This window comes from Momordica charantia (assembly GCF_013281855.1).
Source record: "Momordica charantia cultivar OHB3-1 chromosome 3 unlocalized genomic scaffold, Mcharantia_2.0 BLBB01000003.1, whole genome shotgun sequence".
Lineage (NCBI taxonomy): Eukaryota > Viridiplantae > Streptophyta > Magnoliopsida > Cucurbitales > Cucurbitaceae > Momordica > Momordica charantia.
This window is the reverse complement of record NW_028275161.1, coordinates 10,918,475-10,939,518: the sequence shown is the minus strand read 5'-3', so window position 1 is coordinate 10,939,518 and position 21,044 is coordinate 10,918,475. Positions and strand designations below refer to the sequence as shown.

At 38.3% G+C, this 21,044-nt stretch overlaps 1 long non-coding RNA gene across 1 annotated transcript; it reads left to right on the top strand.

Annotated features, from left to right (window-relative positions):
* The first annotated feature begins 3,501 nt into the window (after positions 1-3,501).
* Positions 3,502-20,961, top strand: LOC148212369 (uncharacterized). The gene is made up of 4 exons (XR_015789925.1): positions 3,502-3,694; positions 5,384-8,676; positions 8,787-9,117; positions 16,196-20,961. It is a non-coding gene; the product is annotated as an uncharacterized LOC148212369 (long non-coding RNA).
* Positions 20,962-21,044: the final 83 nt, after the last annotated feature.

The following is a 21,044-nucleotide window of genomic DNA, read 5'->3' as shown; positions in this document are numbered from 1 at the left end:
GAATCTGAAAATCCAAATTCATTATCATAATTAATGCATTATGTACCATTTAAATTCATGTATTTTAGTTTAATAAGGTTCATGTATGGATGTGAAAGGGTGGTGGTTGAATTTGGACAACTTAGGCCAATAGTTGTGTCTTTTCAATTACTATAAATAGGGATGTAAATTTGCTTTTCAAATACAACATTTGATGAATGGAAAATTTCATATTGAGTTTAATCTCACTCAAGCTTTAAGTTTTCTTTGTATTTTTGTGTTTCAGAATGCATGTCTATAACTTTCAATCTAGTTTGATCAATTAGGTTGTGGAGAGTTCGAAATCTTGAAGATAGGAACAAGTTCTCTTTTCTTCTTGATCTTTGATTCATCTTACCAGACATAAATCTGTTTAGCTTTCTTGGGGTTGATTCATCATCTTATTATTGGGGTTATTCTTGTTATTGTTGTGGGGGTTCACCTTGAATAGAGGAGTTCTCATGCATAATTGAAATAGTTCATTTATCAGGTTATTTGTGTTTGTTTTATTTTCTTTTTAATAACTTTGTTTTAAAACCAAACACCTAAATTCTCAATTTTAAAGGAGACCAACTAAGTAAAGCTAATGGCCCAAAACAAGAAGCCCAAAATTACACTTTAGTAAATAAAGTAAAACCCACAACAATCCAACATAAAATAATTAACTTAAACTTTAAAACCCAATATTAAAAGCAAAAAATTAAAAAATAAATTTCCCAAAATCCTTAATTTAAGATTTAATTAAAAATATCCTACAAGTTTTGTACTTAATTTATCTTAAGCCAACGAAATTATACTTAATTCTAATTTACCCAAAATTATAACTCACAATTAGAAATCTAAATGCAAAATTTAAATCTTAAAATAAAATAACTCGAAAACTCGGGGCATTACAGATCATTAAAGGAGCAAGATGTAACTCAGCTAGAGTTACGAACACTCGTGAAGGATTTATTTGCCATTAATGGTCATATATCCATGGACACAAAAATCTTATGGAGTGAGAAAACTGCAGATGCGGATCTTTAGTGTAGTGACCCGTAGTTAATGAATATTGATTAACTTGGTTAATGAGTTTGACCGATTTTCTCGTATCGTTGGAGCTTCTAATCTATAGATCCATTAGGTCCCGTTGCTAGCTCACAACGGGTAAAACGAGGATCAAGTTTTTTTTGAAGAATTTGAAATGCTCAAATTGATCAAGGGATTATAATTATGTATGTTGATACATTACAATATATCGTTAATTCTAAATTAAAACTATATATGATGAGAGTAATTATTTGAATGAAAATAAAATAAAATAAAAATTAATATAAATTTTATTCATATTAAAACTATATGTTAAAAATAATGTGCATAAGATGTACATTACAACATACGAATGCAGCATGGCCAGCTGATACAAACACCAGGGGGATTGGCTGGATTTTAAGAGACGAGAAGGGAGAAGTCATCAGAGCAGGCTGTAGAATTATAAGAGCGAAAAGAAATATTACTTCCCTATAGGTGATGGCTATTTGCGAGGGATTGTGTGCGATTCGACAAGAACACTGTCGACCAATTCACTTGGAATCCAACTCCCTCGAAGCGATTCATCTACTTCACAGACAGTGTCAATATCAAACTGAAATTATTTAACTTTTAAAATAAATTTGGCAGATGATGGAAGATATGGAAATAGTTTCAATGAGACATATTAGTCGAGAGGCAAATAAGGTGGCCCATGGTTTAGCCAGACAAACGATGGAAAACGATTTGAGGGAAGAGTGGAGTTGTCAAACTTCCTCGTGGCTGGACAATTTAGTTTTTTCGGAATTGTTTTATGTTAAGTTGTTTTTGTTGGGTTTTATGTCCTAAAACTCATAGTTTGAAAATGACAGATATACTTTTATCATTCAATAAAGTTGTTATTGAAGGTTTTAATCAATAAGTAGTTATTGATCCAATAAAATGTTCTTACTATATCTAAATCCAATAAAATAAAGGATCCTAGACTGTTACCTGAGACTCAAACTCTATGTAAGAGACATAAATATGGATCAAGTTTGAGTTAACAGTCTAAATGGTCTATAGTATAGGAATAAGGTTGGACGCCTTATTCTGGGGACACTATGGATGCGGCCCACTTTGTAGCTAGTACAAACGATGTGATCCTAATTCGTTCATGTGAAGACATGCGAGTGGGGGTGTCCCGTGCAAAGAGTTTGCATAAGACCGGACCATGAGATAGTCACTTTTGCTTTATAACACCGTTTACTGTTTGAAACTGACTATCTCAACTTTGATGGCCTAGGTAACTCGATCTTAATCCTGAGCTAACTATGAACTTCTGTTTACTCGGGATTATCCTTAGATCTGCATGGGTGAGAGCAGCTCAATAGCGCTGGCTCAATAAGCCTCCCATTTCAAGGGTAAGACCCGGTAGATAGCTAGGGACATAGGGTGCAAGAAGGAATTCACTTCTACCCAATTTTGGGATAGTAGAGAGGTTGTTCTCTTAAGGGCTGAATCCAGGTCTTGAACAATTGGCGCCACCCTCATCAAAAGGTTTGAGAAGATTTTTTGATTTGATAGTTGGACTAGAAATCATTGTTCATCAGAGGATTAGTGAGACTTAAGGAACAAGAGATAATTACAGGGGTAAAGCGGTATTTTGACCCAGCTGTAATTACGAACAACCTGTGAAGGGTCGACTTACCGATCATGGTTATATCAAATGGACATAATATATCTACAGTGAGGAGAGTGCAGCTACGGGCTTTAGTGGAGTGACCGCGTAGTTAACGATTGTTGGTTAACTAGGTTAAAGAGTTTAACCGGTTAATCTCAGATCGTTGGAGCTCATGATCTGTAGGTCCATAAGGTCCCCTGGCTAGCTCATATAGGAATAAACTTGGAATAATTTGAAGGAATAATTCAAATCGTACAAATTAGGTTAATCATATGAGATATGATTAAGTAATTGATATATGATATCGATTTGAGAAATTTGGACAAAATATTTAAATATGATTTAAATATTAAAATTATGAATGTGGATTCATAATCGGAGGCATGGATTTCATCAAACATCGGATTTTGGAAAAAGTCAAATAGTTGACTTTGACCAGAGAAAGTCAAAGGTTGACTAAAGTAGATTAAAATAATGTTTTTAACCAAGTTGGTGGAAAATTCCACTAACTTGTTGAGTGGAACATTTAAATAATCTCAAAAATCCACTTTTTGAGACTTAGCCATGCATGCATAAGTGGAATGTGTGTTGTAAGTTTTTTGTGAACTTAAACATGCATTTTGACACTTAGTCATGCCATGCATGAGTGGAATGTGTGTTGTAAGCTTTTGGTGAACTTAGACATGCATTTTGACACTTAGTCATGCCATGCATGAGTGAAATATGTGTTGTAAGCTTTTGGTGAACTTTGACATGCAAGAGTTGCATGTAATTTACCTATTTAAGAAGGCTTTTGTTCAAACATCTAAATCTCTTGGAACCTTTGGCCATTTGATGTGTTTTCAAAAAGCTTACATAACTCCTTTTAGCTCCACTTTTCTCTAATTTTTTCCTTCTCTAAAAAGAGTCCCACCACTCTATTCCAAGCCTTGAGAATAGCTAGGAAGATCTCTTGGTGGTGCTTTATTGGAGCTATTTGAAGATTTTTGAAAAGCTACAAAGGTTTGTATTTTTCTCTACTTATCTCTAAGCATCATAATGTATGATCATGCATGTTTAATCCTAGGTTGTATTATGCATCTAGATTGTTATTTCGATTCTTGCTCACTTCCGCTGCGCATGTATGTATTTTTTCCATCAGTTTTCTTCTTATTTTATCAAAAAAAAAAGAGAGAGAAATGCTTTAGAGTATGATTCTATTTTGGTAATAAATAATTAATTGTTAATTATTTATTTATTGAATATATATTATAATTAATTAATTAATTATTAATTAGATTAATAATTAATTAATTAATAAGATTAATAATTAATTCATTAATAAGATTAATTAATTATTTATAGGGTAATTATTTCAAAAAATGTCACCAACTTTTCAAAATTTCAAATATAGCAAAATATTTGAATTTTGATTTTCGGAATTTTTATTATTCCAATTTTACCCTTATGATATCTGATATACATCCAAAATATTTTTGTGTCTGATATAAATCCAATGTATATCTGTATCTGATATACATCCAATCTATGTCTGATATACATCTGATATACCTCTGATATACTTCTGATATACATCAGATGTACTTCTGATGTACGTTATCAGATGTATTTATGATATACATTATCAGATGTATGTATTATACCTCTAATATATATATCTGATGTAGATCTAATTTACGATATACTAAATATATTTGCATCTGATATACTAAATATAAGGTATATAAAATGTTTAATTTTTAGTGGTATATCAGTTGTTTAAATTATAGTTTACCATTGCAATTTGATTGATATACTAATATTATCAATAATGTTGATTACTATATCACTACTATTTATTCTATATTAATATTAATTAGATACTAAATATAAGGGATATCAACTCTTTAAATTTATAAAGTATATCAGATTTCTAACTTTATATTTCAATTTTTTTTTTCGCACCATTGCTTTCATATGAAAAATAGTGGATATAATAGTATTATATCAACACACATGTATCATAATTACATCAATAGATATCATGGTTATGTCAGAGGTATATCAGTGGTAAATTAGAAGCACATTAAATATATATCAATGTTATATTAGTGGTAAATCATATAATCATATATAAGAAGTTATATAAGTAGATATTATAGTTATATCAGTGGTATATCATTTGTATATCAATGGTAAATTAGAGACATATCAAGTATATATCACAAATATATAAATGTTCTGACGTGGTAAATTAATGGTTATCATACGTATATCAGTGGTAAACCATGTTAAAGTAAGAAAAATGATAATGGTTTCTCCTTATGTCAATCACACTATATTGAAAAAAATGTTGAAGAAATTTAATTGCTTTCATAAACCACCTGTTAGAACACCATATGATGCAAGCTAAGTTTTAAGCAAAATAAAATGTATCTCAATCTGAATACGGAAAGATCATAGGTAATATTATATTTTTAATGAACTACACTAGACTTGATAGCATAAGTTGTGAGCAGATTTAGTAGATATACACATAATCCTGGTAAAGAACATTGAAATGCTCTTCATCATTTATTGAGGTATTTGAGAGGTACCATGGATTATAGTTTGTATTTTAACAGATTTCCTGCTATGTTAGAAGATCATTGTGATGTAAATTGGGTTACTGATAACGATGAGGCTCCATTAGCGAATATGTGTTTATTTTAGGTAGAGGAGCTATATCATGAAGTTGGCAAAATAGACCTGCATAGCACATTCCACCATAAAATATGAGTTCATAGCATTGGAGCTAGCAGGGCAAGAGACTGAATGACTTAGAAGTCTTCTTGGAGACGTGCCATTGTGGGGGACATTTGTACCAGTGTCCTGTGACTCACAAGCTGCCATAGGAATTGCCAAAAATAGTATGTACAATGGCAAGTGAAGGCATATACGCTTGGGACATGGAGCTTGAAACAATTACTAAAAGATGGAGTAATCTCCTTTGAGTATGTAAGGTCCGAGAGAAACTTGGTAGATCCTGTTACTAAAGGCCTAGCAAGGAGAGTAATTCTTGAGTCCTCGGTATGTGTGGGATTAAAGCCAGGATACATAATTTATGAATCCATAGCCTTTGTTGGGTGGTCTATGTGTGGATTAGATGGATTATTCATGATTTATGTAAATCCATAGCCTTTTATTTGGGTGATCTATCGATAAACTTGATGGATTATTTACAAAGTCTTTATAGCTTATTTTTTTAGTGGTTTATCTTTGATAAACTTGATGAAGTACTAACGTGATTGTGAAGGTGGGGCTGCCTTCTATGAAAGAGTTAAGGTTCTCTTTCTAGAGCTTTCACGTGACCCAAGGTTCTATGTGTGTGACCTTTAAAAGTACCTGTTATATATCGCGGACTCGAAATTAAGTATTAAAATGTGTTGTGAGGGTCTCAACCACAACTTTTTAAAGTTCAAGAGGTAATTCGCTTTCATTAATTAGCTTGTTGTCTCACTCTTTTGTTAAGGACAACGGTACCTCGAGTATCCCATGTATCTTCACAATGGTATGATATTGTCCGCTTTGGACATAGCCTTCACGGCATTGCTTTTGGTTTCACCCAAAAGAACTCATACCAATGGAGATAATTGTCATCTCTTATATACAATGGATCACCCCCTTCCCTAGCCAATATGGGACTTTGTTTGCACTCCTTACAAACCCAACAAAGTGTCACTTGTATATTGTATCGAATAGTCATGCACTCATCTACTCCTAGTTGGGAATGGGAGTCTGCTTCTATCCAGCACGTCCAGATAAAGCACTTTCTACACAGACCACCTTATGGAAACACCTAGGGCCACCTTCAATATCCTCCTCTCGAACAAAGATACCCCACTCTTCCTGTCTGTCTACCCAACTGTGATAGGCTTCTTATCAATCTACCCCGACTTGATAGGGCACATGCCTTTGTTGGATCGGTATGACAACCCTGGAGGGGGTGAATAAGGTTTAATTAAACTTTATAAACCTTTTACTACGATAGGCTCAAATTAAACAAATATGTAAACTTTTTAAGAATAAATAGTTTTAACATAAATTAGAAATAAAATTTCAAGCACCCTAATTAATTTTAATATAAATATTGCACATAAAACATGAATAATAAATTCTAACAATTAATTTCATGCAATTTATAAAAATTTAAATTAATTGCATAAATTAAATAAGAGAGGGTTTGTAACGCCCCAGAACTTCCCACACACTTCTAGGTCACGTTAGCTACCCACCTGTCTAAACTTAACACCAAACACGAGATGACAATTCCCTATGAAATAATTATATAAAATAAAGCTTCAACTCTCATCAATTTACCAATGAATCAACTCTATAGAATATCAATCAAACATCATCCGTGGACAACCTCATGAGGCAACTTTATTATTCCAACTAGGCAAAACTCAATGAATGGTATAAAACTAAAATAAACACCTGTTCCGAAATAAAGTAGACAACGAGTGGGAACCTCCCAATTATTCAAATAAGAACAAATAGTTTATTGACCAAACCATAAGGTCTTAACCATCTAAACCTAAGCTAAGCAAAAGTAACTATGCAGCCTATGGTCCTCGCTCGTCATGTCTCTTCCGTCTCATCACCATGATCACCAACGAATCCTTCGCCTGAAACAATAATTGTAGAGGGGGGGTGAGTATATAAGATATACTCCGTAAGTAGCCCTCACCAACAACACACAAACATCATGCTCACACAAAATCATGAAACGTTCATGGTCATGCTCTTCATCACATTATGCAATCAAACATAGACACACTCTATAAGATTCGGTGACAACCACGACCATAAACAAATTAGTTACCAACCTCGAGTCTCCCTAACATCTCAAGTACCTCTACGCTTATCACAGCTATCCTAGCCTTCCACAGCTAACTCTTTCGAGTAGAGTCGGCCCCTGACCATTTTTACCCAGAGCCCCGATACTACTGCATCGGCCCTCGACCATTTTTACCCAAGGCCCCGATGACTTCACCATCTATCGGCCCTTGACCATTTCTACCCAAGGCCCCAATAGTTTTCCTTCTAAAAGACTCCTCGCATCGACCCTTGACCATTTTTACCCGAGGCCTCGATACTCAATTACTGACGTATCAGCCCCCGACCATTTATACCCGAGGCCCTGACACTCACCCATTCACTTTCTCCAAGAATCCAACGTTCCTTATCATAACCAACTCCACATCAACCCCTAGCCTGCGAACAGGGTCCGAAAATATGCTTCTATTACACCCACATCTCATAAGAAAATAATATTACTCACACCAGCATGCTCGCAACATAAAGAAACGTTTATATATGCTCAACCAGCACGCTCACATCATAAATGAACATTTATATAAACTATACAAGCACGCCCACATCCTAAGAAAGCATAATCACAATAATTCTATTTTAACGTGCATCCTTTGTAAACATACATCATCCCACAATAATTCTCAGCAGTTTAGCAAGGCAAAATTCCACCATTATCACCGACGAATATTCAACACTACACCAAACATACAGATTAACACAAACGAGAGTTACCTAGCACAATAGCGTATCAAAATCAATATTAAGCATCACAAAACAGCACAATAGAAACCAACTAACACACATTAACGCACGCACACGCCCCTTGTCTACTTACCCACAACCGCGCCCCTAAGTTTTGCGTCGATCTCACAGCTAGGCACTAAAACAGAAAAAAAAAACAGCAAGTTACATATACTATTCAGCCTTCGAAATCAATTCTAAAAGGGTTCAAATGACTCATTACCACAAAATCGACTTCGTATAGGTGTGGGTAACTTAGATCTAGCTTGCCAAGGTGTGGGTAGCCTAAATCAGGCTTCGAACGGATGTGGGTAATCGCCAAACACCAAAAACTATGATGTTTTGCCTTTTTACAGCAGCAACAATGCACAGAAAACGCCCCAACAACCGCTGTTCTTGTCACAAGGGTATGAGTCTCTCAAACTAAGTTGCTATGATTGCTGGTTGACACCGTAATACCGAGATATTTCCCAAAATGTAGAAAACTGACGCACCCAGTTTGAACCACCATGAACAGGAACAAAACGTCGCCGCGCTGCTGTGGGAAGAAGAGAACTTCGGCAAACCTCACTAATCGAAGGTCACACCGACGCGGGTTCACTGGATTCGACGCGAAACTCGTCGGGTCTTGATCTTGGAGTGCCGTATGCTGCTGGGGTACACCGGAGAAGAGAGAAGGTGACGTGGGTGTTCAAAAAGCCGTCGGTTCGAAGGAAAATGCCATCAGAGAACAGGTCGCGCCGCCGTGTGGGTGTTGTCGGGTTCGTGAGTGGCGTGTTGCAGGTGTCGTCGCTACCGATTTGAGGAACGCCGCCACCGTGCGCTGTTGGTGTCGCTGGAGAAGGAAGGTAGGTTGGGGGGGCGGCTAGAGCAAGGGGAGGAAGAAAGAGATGGAAACCTAGTGTGTTTTTTTTTTCTTCTTGTTAATTTTTTCTTTTCCTTTGTTTTAAAACCAAACCAACATAAAAAGCCAAACATAACCAAGCCCAAGAGAAAAAGAAACCCATCCCAACTTAAGATAAAACCAACCACACAGAACCCGATATATATAAATTTAATTAAGGTTTAATTTAAAAATTAAATGAAAATCTCCTGATTCGAGACTAACTAACCTGAGGGACTCGGGGCGTTACAGACTTCCCTCCTTCAAAAACTTTCGTCCCCGAAAGTTGACTGTTCCAGCAGTTCAGGGTACCTCGCCTTGATATCGTCCTCCCATTCCGAAGTAGCTTCTTGCACTTGGTGGTTTCTCCACAAAACTTTAACCAAGTGAATCGTCCGATTCCTTAACAACTTGGTTTCTTTTGCCAAAATTTTGACAGGTACCTCTTCGTAGCACAAAGACTCATCTAGTTGTAATGGTTCAGGATCCAAAACGTGCGAAGGGTCCTGAATGTACCTCCTCAGCATGGACACGTGAAACACATTGTGAACCGCAGCCAACGATGGTGGCAAAGCCAACCTATACACAATTGGGCCGATACGTTCCAAAATCTCAAAAGGCCCAATGAACTTTGCACTGAGCTTCCCCTTCTCCCCAAAACGTAAAATTCCCTTCACGGGTGCCACACGAAGAAACACCCGCTCACCTACCACGAACTTGAGTTCCTTACGCCTGATGTCTGCATAACTCTTCTGACGGCTCTAAGCAATTTGCATCCTTCCCCTGATCTTTTGAATGGCACTGTTAGTCACCTGCACCAAATCCGGTCCCAAGAGGACTCTTTCTCCGACTTCGTCCCAATTAACCGGAGACCGACACTTCTTCCCATAAAGTGCCTCGTATGGAGCCATCCCAATCGTGGCCTGAAAACTGTTATTATAAGCGAACTCTATTAGGTAGAGATACTTGTCCCAACCGCCACTAAAGTCTAAAATGCAAGCTCTGAGCATGTCCTCTAAAACCTGGTTCAAACGCTCTGTTTGACCATCAGTTTGGGGATGAAACGCTGTGCTAAAGTCCAACTTAGTGCCAAGGGACTTGTGTAAACTCCGCCAAAAAGTCGAGGTGAAACGCGGGTCGCGATCGAACACTATGGATACAGGTATACCATGGAGGTTGACAATTTCCTGTAAATATAGTTTCGCCCACTTTTCTACTGTATACGTGGCCTTGCCGGGAATAAAATGAGCAGACTTGGTCAAACGATCTACAACTACCCATATCACAGTAAATCCCTTAACCGTCCTTGGTAGTCCTGTAATGAAGTCCATCGCCACATCGTCCCACTTCCAAACTGGTATGCTCAAAGGTTGCAGTAATCCAGCAGGTCTCTGTCTTGAAGCCTTCACCTGCTGGCTTGTCAAACACTTGCTAACAAACTAAGCTATGTCCCTCTTCATGTTATGCCACCAATAATGTTTCTTGAGGTCTTGATACATCTTGGTGCTTCCTGGATGAACCGAGTACAAAGCATTGTGTGCCTCTCCCAGTAATTCCTTCCTCAAAGAATAGTCTTTTGGCACACACAACCTTCCGCGAAAAAGCAAGGCTGCCTCACCCGAAAGAGTGAAATCTCCATGGCCCACCATACTAAAGCCTTTGGCCAAGCTAGGATCTTCTTTTTGGGCAACAATGATCCTCTGTCTCAGGCTAGGTTCCACTGAGAGTCAAGCCAACAACGCTGAGACATCATCCACTGTCAGCTCCACCTCCAAGCGTTCCAACTCGCTGTGCATTGGACTGCAGGCCGCTACTAAAGATGCCACACTTGCCGCCTTTCTACTAAGAGCATCGGCCACAACGTTCGCTTTACTCGGATGGTAACTAATCTCACAATCATAGTCCTTCACCAACTCTAGCCACCGTCTCTGTCTTAAGTTAAGCTCCTTCTGAGTGAAAAGGTACTTCAAACTCTGATGATCAGTGAAGACCTGAATTCTTTCTTCGTAAAGGTAGTGCCTCCATAACTTTAAGGCGAAAACCACTGCTGCTAGCTCTAAGTCATGAGTGGGGTAGTTAAGCTCATGCACCTTCAGCTGTCGAGAAGCATAAGCTATAACCTTCTCATGTTGCATCAGAACACATCCAAAGCCCTTTCGTGAGGCGTCACTGTACACCACCAAACCTCTCGTTCCATCGGGGACAGTTAACACCGGTGCAGACACCAAACGCTTCTTTAGTTCTTGAAAAGCCTCCTCACACTAGCTGCTCCAAGTGAAGGTAGCATTCTTACGAGTCAACTGCGTCAACGGTGCCGCTAAACGAGAGAAATTCTGGATGAACTTCCTGTAGTAACCAGCAAAGCCGAGGAAACTACGAATCTCTGTAACTGAACTAGGTCTTGGCCAATTGCTAACAACCTCTACCTTGGCGGGGTCTACTGCAATACCATCCTTGGTGACTATGTGACCTAGGAAAGCCACTTTGTCCAGCCAAAACTCACACTTTGAAAACTTTGCATACAACTTATTTTCTCGTAGTGTAGTCAAAACCTGCCTAAGATGCTACTCGTGACACTCCTCAGTCTTGGAGTAAATCAGGATGTCATCGATAAACACAATAATAAATGAATCTAAAAAATCCCTAACAACCTGATTCATTAGATCCATAAAGGCTGCCGGAGCATTTGTGAGTCCAAAAGACATCACGATAAACTCATAGTGCCCATACCTCGTTCTGAACGCTGTCTTTGGAATGTCGGCCTCCTTTAACTTAACTGGTGGTACCCCGAACGCAAGTCTATCTTTGAGAACACTTTCGCTACCTGAAGCTGATCAAAAAGGTCATCAATGCGTGGTAGGGGATACTTATTCTTAACCGTCACTTTGTTTAGTTCCCTGTAGTCTATACAAAGTCGCATAGAACCGTCTTTCTTCTTAACAAAGAGCACGGGCGCACCCCAAAGGGACACGCTTGGGCGGATGAAACCCTTGTCGAGTAATTCTTCCAACTGTAACTTCAGCTCTTTCAACTCTGCTGGAGCCATTCGATATGGTGCTTTCGAGATAGGGGCCGTCCCTGGCAGCAACTCTATACAAAAGTCCACTTTGCGAAACGGAGGCAAGCCGGGGAGGTCCTCAGGGAACACGTCAGTGAACTCATTAACCACACAAACCACCTCAATGTTTGGCACAACCTTCCTTGCATCCACAACACTAGCCAAATAGGCCCAAGCACCACGCTGGAGAAGATAGCTGGCCTTCAATGCCGACACCACCCTTGGGATCCCGGCCTTAACTCATTTAAAGGTAAAGTTTTGTCCGGAGGGCAAGCGAAAACTAACTTCCTTCTTCGAGCAATTAATATTAGCCCGGTTAGCAGCTAACCAATCCATGCCTAATATCACATCGAAATCCCTCATATCCAGTTGAATTAACTTTACCTCCAAGGTCTGACCATCAAAAGAGAGCTGGCCTCCTTTCACCACTTGACTAGTGACCAACACAGATCCTGACGGTGTGGATACCGACAACAAAAAGCCTAACGATTCTAGCTCTAGGTCCGCATGTCGAACAAAGGTAGAAGCAATGAAAGAATGACTAGATCCAGAGTCAAATAATGTGTAAGCAGGCATACTAAGCACTAAAATAGTCCCTGCAAAAGTAACACGCATGCCATAAAGCACAAGCATATACACACAACTCAAGACTCACAAAGAGAAAGTACCTGTGACCATCGCCTCAGCATGCTCAACATCCCCCCTGGTGAGAGCGAAGACGCGCGCCCTCTGGGTTCCACCTTGAGCTGCAGCTGCCGTAGGGGTCTTCTGGCCTAACGCTTGGGTATTCGAGCCGGTCATCGGACACTCCCTTGCGAAATGTCCTTCCTTCTGGCACCTGAAACATATTCTTTTTCCCAACCAACATGGCCCAGCATGGTTCTTCTTACAAGAGGGGCACACCGGAGGAGCACTCTGCCTTTGCACATGGTGCTGGTGTCCTCTTGAGGATTGACCGGAGGAGAACGATGCAAATTTCCTCTTGACGCCCGAGCTGGAACCCATTACCTGCTGAGACTGAGGCTCCTCGAGACATTTGTCCATAACCAACGCACACCTGACTGCCGCTGCGTATGTAGTTGGTTCCTTGAGAACAAGTAGCCCCTTGATCTCCCTACGCAAACCGTCAATGAACTTGTCAATCTTTAATTGCTCAGTAGGAATATATTGCATTCCAAAACGGGACAGCTCAGTGAACTTCCTTTCGTATTGGGCCACGGTTAGGCTCCCTTGAGTGAGACATAGAAACTCTGCCCGTTTTTCATTTCTGACAGTCACGGGGAAATAGTACTCATAAAGTATGTCTTTAAATCTTGCCCACGTGACGGGTACGTTGGCGTGATCCTCCGCTGCCGCCACCGACTCCCACCAATTTACTGCTTCTCCCCGAAGCATAAAAACTGCTCCCCAAACCTTGAAATCGTCGGAGCATCCCAAATACACATAAAGGGCTTCCAGCTCCCTGACCCATTCCTCGGCCGCAGTAGGCCTCTCACTCACCCCATTGAAAACGGGTGGCCCAAAGCGTTTGAAATCCCTGATAAACTGGACCTCATCTTGCGGAATTTGTGCCCGGCGAGGCTGCTGCACTTGAACTCCACCGGCTCCATTTGCATTATCTAGTAGTACTTGCAATGCCTCAGCTAGCAACGCCACCTGGGGATTCACCTGGAGAACTCCCGGAGGAACTGCTTGAGGGACCGGGGGCGCTACCCCTCCAGGAACTGCCGGGGGAACATTTGGATCTGCTGCTCCCTCACCCCTAGGATTCGGATCCTCATAGTTGTGAGCTCTCGTGTTCGGCCGGAAAGCCATTGTCTAAAAGAAAAGAGCACCAATGTCATTATCGCCCTAACCGGGGCACAACACAAGTGCAAAGTTCAAGCAAGTCTATATAATGAACCAAGGAAACATGCTAACTTATCTAATATCAAACAACAATGATATCTCAACCATAAGCAATGTAAAGCATTCATGATCGAACAAACTGAATTAGGAAAGGTACCTGGTGATGACGAGGAGACTGACAAGGACCATACACTATCGACCTAGATTCTAGGACAGTCTACAGGAACAACTCCGCTCTGATACCAATTGTAACGCCCCAGAACTTCCCACACACTTCTAGGTCACGTTAACTACCCACCTGTCTAAACTTAACACCAAACACGAGATGACAACTCCCTGTGAAATAATTATATAAAATAAAGCTTCAACTCTCATCAATTTACCAATGAATCAACTCTATAGAATATCAATCAAACATCATCCGTGGACAACCTCATGAGGCAACTTTATTATTCCAACTAGGCAAAACTCAATGAATGGTATAAAACTAAAATAAACACCTGTTCCGAAATAAAGTAAACAACGAGTGGGAACCTCCCAATTATTCAAATAAGAACAAATAGTTTATTGACCAAACCATAAGGTCTTAACCATCTAAACCTAAGCTAAGCAAAAGTAACTACGCAGCCTATGGTCCTTGCTCGTCATGTCTCCTCCATCTCATCACCATGGTCACCAACGAATCCTTCGCCTGAAACAATAATTGTAGAGGGGGGGTGAGTATATAAGATATACTCCGTAAGTGGCCCTCACCAACAACACACAAACATGATGCTCACACAAAACCATGAAACGTTCATAGTCATGCTCTTCATCACATTATGCAATCAAACATAGACACACTCTATAAGATTCGGTGACAACCACGACCATAAACAAATTAGTTACCAACCTCGAGTCTCCCTAACATCTCAAGTACCTCTACGCTTATCACAGCTATCCTAGCCTTCCACAGCTAACTCTTTCGAGTAGAGTCGGCCCCTGACCATTTTTACCCAGAGCCCCGACACTACTGCATCGGCCCTCGACCATTTTTACCCAAGGCCCCGATGACTTCACCATCTATCGGCCCTTGACCATTTCTACCCAAGGCCCCAATAGTTTTCCTTCTAAAAGACTCCTCGCATCGACCCTCGACCATTTTTACCCGAGGCCTCGATACTCAATTACTGACGTATCAGCCCCCGACCATTTATACCCGAGGCCCTGACACTCACCCATTCACTTTCTCCAAGAATCCAACGTTCCTTATCATAACCAACTCCACATCAACCCCTAGCCTGCGAACAGGGTCCGAAAATATGCTTCGATTACACCCACATCTCATAAGAAAATAATATTACTCACACCAGCATGCTCGCAACATAAAGAAACGTTTATATATGCTCAACCAGCACGCTCACATCATAAATGAACATTTATATAAACTATACAAGCACGCCCACATCCTAAGAAAGCATAATCACAATAATTCTATTTTAACGTGCATCCTTTGTAAACATACATCATCCCACAATAATTCTCAGCAGTTTAGCAAGGCAAAATTCCACCATTATCACCGACGAATATTCAACACTACACCAAACATACAGATTAACACAAACGAGAGTTACCTAGCACAATAGCGTATCAAAATCAATATTAAGCATCACAAAACAGCACAATAGAAACCAACTAACACACATTAACGCACGCACACGCCCCTTGTCTACTTACCCACAACCGCGCCCCTAAGTTTTGCGTCGATCTCACACCTAGGCACTAAAACAGAAAAAAAACAGCAAGTTACATATACTATTCAGCCTTCGAAATCAATTCTAAGAGGGTTCAAATGACTCATTACCACAAAATCGACTTCGTATAGGTGTGGGTAACTTAGATCTAGCTTGCCAAGGTGTGGGTAGCCTAAATCGGGCTTTGAACGGATGTGGGTAATCGCCAAACACCAAAAACTATGCTGTTTTTCCTTTTTATAGTAGCAACAATGCACAGAAAACGCCCCAACAACCGTTGTTGTTGTCACAAGGGTATGGGTCTCTCAAACTAAGTTGCTATGATTGCTGGTTGACACCGTAATACCGAGATATTTCCAAAAATGTAGAAAACTGACGCACCCAGTTTGAACCACCGTGAACAGGAACAAAACGTCGCCGCGCTGCTGTGGGAAGAAGAGAACTTCCACAAACCGTCACTAATCAAAGGTCACGCCAACGCGGGTTCACTGGATTCGACGCGAAACTCGTCGGGTCTTGATCTTGGAGTGTCGTATGCTGCTGGGGTACACCGAAGAAGAGAGGAGGTGTCGTGGGTGTTCAAAAAGTCGTTGGTTCGAAGGAAAATGCCATCAGAGAACAGGCCGCACCGCCGTGTGGGTGTTGTCGGGTTCGTGAGTGGCGTGTTGCAGGTGTCGTCGCTACCGATTTGAGGAACGCCGCCACCGTGCGCCGTTTGTGTCGCCGGAGAAGGAAGGTAGGTTGGGGGGGAGCCGCTAGGGCAAGGGGAGGAAGAAAGAGATGGAAACCTAGTGTGTTTTTTTTTTCTTCTTGTTAATTTTTTCTTTTCCTTTGTTTTAAAACCAAACCAACCCAAAAAGCCCAACATAACCAAGCCCAAGAGAAAAAGAAACTCATCCCAACTTAAGATAAAACCAACCACACGGAGCCTGATATATATAAATTTAATTAAGGTTTAATTTAAAAATTAAATGAAAATCTCCTGATTCGAGACTAACTAACCTGAGGGACTTGGGGCGTTACAGGGTTAGAGAAAATGACACCGAAAATTTTATAGTGGTTCGGCAACACCGGCCTACTCCACTTCCCAAGCTCCTCTTGGGTGTTCCACTAAGAAACTTGACTCTTTCCATGGTAGGAGTCAAACCGATACAAAGTGATCTTCTTTTTCCAGGAGCAAGAAGAAACCCGATCCTTTCCACGGTTCAAGATCAAACCGGTATAATGATCTTTTTCGGGCTCAAGAGCAACCCTTACAAGATTTGAAAATTTAAGAAGAAACTTACAAACTCTCTCAAGGAGTGTATACACAAATTTTCGCTCACAATTTTGTAAGAAAAATTCTTACAAAATAAAAGCCCTAAAATGGCTAACAGAAAATAAAAATAGAAGCACAAATATCTCTCAAATAAAATCTCCATCAAGAATTTAGAACAAAATGTTGAAGTTTTGGAAAGAGATTAACAACGTAGAAACTGAATAGAAAATTGGGGAGAAAGTTGCTGTTGTTAAAATTTGAGAGAATGAAAGGTTTAAATAAGGAGGAAAACAGTGGGACAGAAATTTGAAATCATATTTAGATTTGGTCCATTGGATGTTAATGATTAAAGATCAAAAGTGGAAATTTAATTGAAATATAAAATTATATACATATATATTTTTTCTCTCTAACAGCTCTCCCACTCCAACGTTCTTTTTTTTCTCTTTTTTAATATAATATAATAATCTGCCACATCATCCCCTACATGTATTTTTCTTTCCAGCTCGTTTTGTCTATAAATTCTTCATTTGAGCTTAGTACAAGTTCTATAATGACTATCAGGCTTACTGTATCTCCACATTGATATGATATTATCCATTTTAAGCATAGCCCTCACGGCTTTGCTTTTCGTTTCACCCAAAAGGCCTCATATTAATGGAGATAATTGTCCTCTCTTATATACCATGGATCACCCCTTTCCCTAGCCAATGTGGAACTTTGTTTGCAGTTCTTACAAACTCCACATTTTGCTTATAAATTCTTCAATTTTTTTCCCTTTTTTTGTCATTCATGGGGAACTGTTAGGAATGTCAAAAGAGAAAGATGGCTTTTAAAAACAAAAATTGTTTCATGGGGAGGTGCTTTTGGTGTTGTTCCACATGGAAAGATTTTGGAGTTCGAAAAGGGTTTATAATGGGAGGTCTTTTAGTGGGCTTATAAATGATGTAGTAGGTGAGCACAAGACACTTCCCCACATGAGTGGCCACATGAGTGCCGCCGCCGCCATCTGTCCAGTCAGACGGGTGGGTTCAAAAAACGCTTTCAAGGTAGTGGGTTCATAACACAACAACATCTTTTTCTATTTCTTGTTCTTCCTCATTTTGCTCTAATAGAACTATCTAGTGCTTATCTATCGCCATCATCCTTTTCACTATTAGGCTTACATTTCCTGCATCTCAAGCAAAAAAACATTTTGTCTACTTTTATTCCTAAACATTAGTTCTACCTTTTAGTGGTCTGTTTGGAAAAAATGTTTTTGGACTTCCATTAGAGACTAGTTCTTGATAGCCCATGTATTATATTTGAATCAGTCCATGTGTAGTTGTGTATGATAAATCTGATAGTTACATTACGCTAAATGGAATATAAATATACATATTATGGTTAATAGTCTTGTTTTTGTTTTCGTGCTTGTATATAAAATTTTCTAGTTACATTACACTAATGAAATTTGCATTCTTGTTTCCTTTGACGATGTACTGTGACCAAAAAAAATAATTGTGTGAAAGAGAGAGGGGTTGAAAGAAGTTCTTTTTATTAGGTAAGGTCAGGTTTGATAACTCAATATTCTCTGCCAGCTCTAGTAATTAAATTCATTTTTGTATGCTTATCTTTCTTACATGTACACATATAAATCTCATCTTCAAAGTATGGCCTTTCAAAACTAATCCATGTCAACTCTTATAAACTAGGCCAAAAGCTCCTTTTGATGTATTCCTCTTAACCCCATTCTCTTAAACGTAAAAATTACTAAGAGCCTCTCAAAATTGGCCAACTACTTTAGTTAACACTTCTCTCCAATATCAATTATTTTTGGTTTGAGATTAAGAGAATAAGGGCAAACTTCAATCAAGTCCTTAAAGGTAGGCATCCTTGCCCCACCCATTTTTAGAAAAGCGTGCAATTGTAACAAAATTATGTAAGTTGAAATCATGCATAGGTCTTTGGGTTGTCTTTGATATCTTTGTCGGTACAATGTTTTTTATGTTAAACTTTCACATAATTATAACATAAAATATCATCATTTACCTCTTTTCTTGGAAGTTTAGAAAAGCTGAAAGCATCTAACTAAGCACTTTAGTCTAATTTCAAAGCTTGAGTTCGTGCATTTACATCTTAGATGATCAACAAAATCCATATTGATTTTTTCTTTTGGTCCCATTGAGGAGAAACTTCACAACCATTTTAGTCTCAGTTTCTAAACAAATTTGAACCCAATCCCAACTTAACGCAAACTCTGTTTCTTCTCATAGAGTAAATGTCGAGGGAGGGTGGTCAGGTCTCAAGTCACTCGATTATTGATTTGGCAAGTATGTAGCTTGCTTCACTCGATTTGGTAATGTTCTCATTTTGACCGTTTCAGTAGAATCAATCCGCTATTTTTCTACTTCGTTACTCATTTGGCTTTTGTTTTAGGCTGTCTTAGAAGTTAGCTTTGCTATTCTGTTATTTATTTTGCAATTTGTGGTTCTTAATTTCAGTTGTGTAGTACCTGCTCCCTAACATTGAAGTTTTTTGTTATTTGAATTGTTTGTTCTAGGTTTATAATTTTGCTTCAGTTATCCACCTGTAATATTTTCAATAATCAATAATGCCTTCATTGAAGTTTTTGCCCATGCATTGAACTTTTTAAAAAACTTTTATAAATTCCGACGCTTTGAGCTTCAGTTCGAAATATCTTTTTTTATCTAAGTGGTTGTACTAATGTATTTTTCTCCTGGATAGCAACTTCAATTTAGCTAAGGTTTCAAGCTATTTTAAAATGCTTTCATAAAAATTTATGGAAAAAACTTTCGCTCCTTAACATTGAGGAGCATTGTGCTCTTTATACTCAAGTGACCCTATAAAAACAAGACAAGTGTTGCTTCTTTTTAATTATTTTATTAAATCCCAAATCTTTTGCATTCTTTTTTTAGATTAGTTGAACAACTTTTCTCCATTTTTTCTCTCAACTTGATGTAGTCGTATTGGTTAAGGGAGAAAAATAAATTTAACAACTTTAATCCAATCTCCCAAAACAACAAACTATAGAAAGCCTCCATCTAGAATTAGAAGATAGTAAGGCAGATAACGAAACAATAGAAGAGAAATGTTATGAAATTTACGCAACTTTTCGAAAATCATTTAAAACTATGAAAATAAAAATTACATTATATATGTGTGTGTCAACCTTTAAATTGTAGATAAATATTTGTGGAGATTCATTTTTCATTGGATACAGTTAGTTGCATCAAGTTTAAAAAGAAAATGGAGATGAAGAAATTAGAAAAAAAAAAAAATAGGTTACAAAAAGAAGTGAGTGAGAAGTTGTACGGAGAGACAAAAAAGGGAGAAAGTATTCAAATAGATTTGGGGAAATTTTGATGAGATTATGAGATTTAATAAATTAATCTAAAAAACGCAATAACCTATACCTATGTTGTTTTTGTAGGACCACGTGAGTTCTCGATCTAACAATTTCTTGAATAATCGTTCCGTTTTAGGTATATTATTAAACTTTTGTTAATCTATACATCTTGATGCTTCTATGGATAACAACTTTTGTTTTTTGTTATGCTGTTTATGTTTTGAGAAAATCAACAGAAAATTCTCCATACCTGATAAACATTTTGATAATTTTTTTTTTAAAAAACAGAAAAACAGATATGTATGATAAATTTTTTAATTTTCTATTTTTAAAAAGATAGAAAATTATAAATATATATGAGAGAGATAAAATTATTTTATCGAGATGACAATGGTGAGGGGCAGCATTCAATATGCACTTTTCCCATTCTCGTGCTCGTAAAAATTTTTAATCAACGGTCTCCGCCACCGTCATTGGGGAAATGGAGATATAGTTTAAACAATCCTTATTGGAGGATGGGATATTTGCACAAAAAAATTGCTGGTCTTGTAATTAATTTTAATTAGGTTTATAATTAAAAAAAAGTGTAATAAATATATGTTAATTATTTTTAGAATTATTATTTAATAGTATAAATAAATAGTTT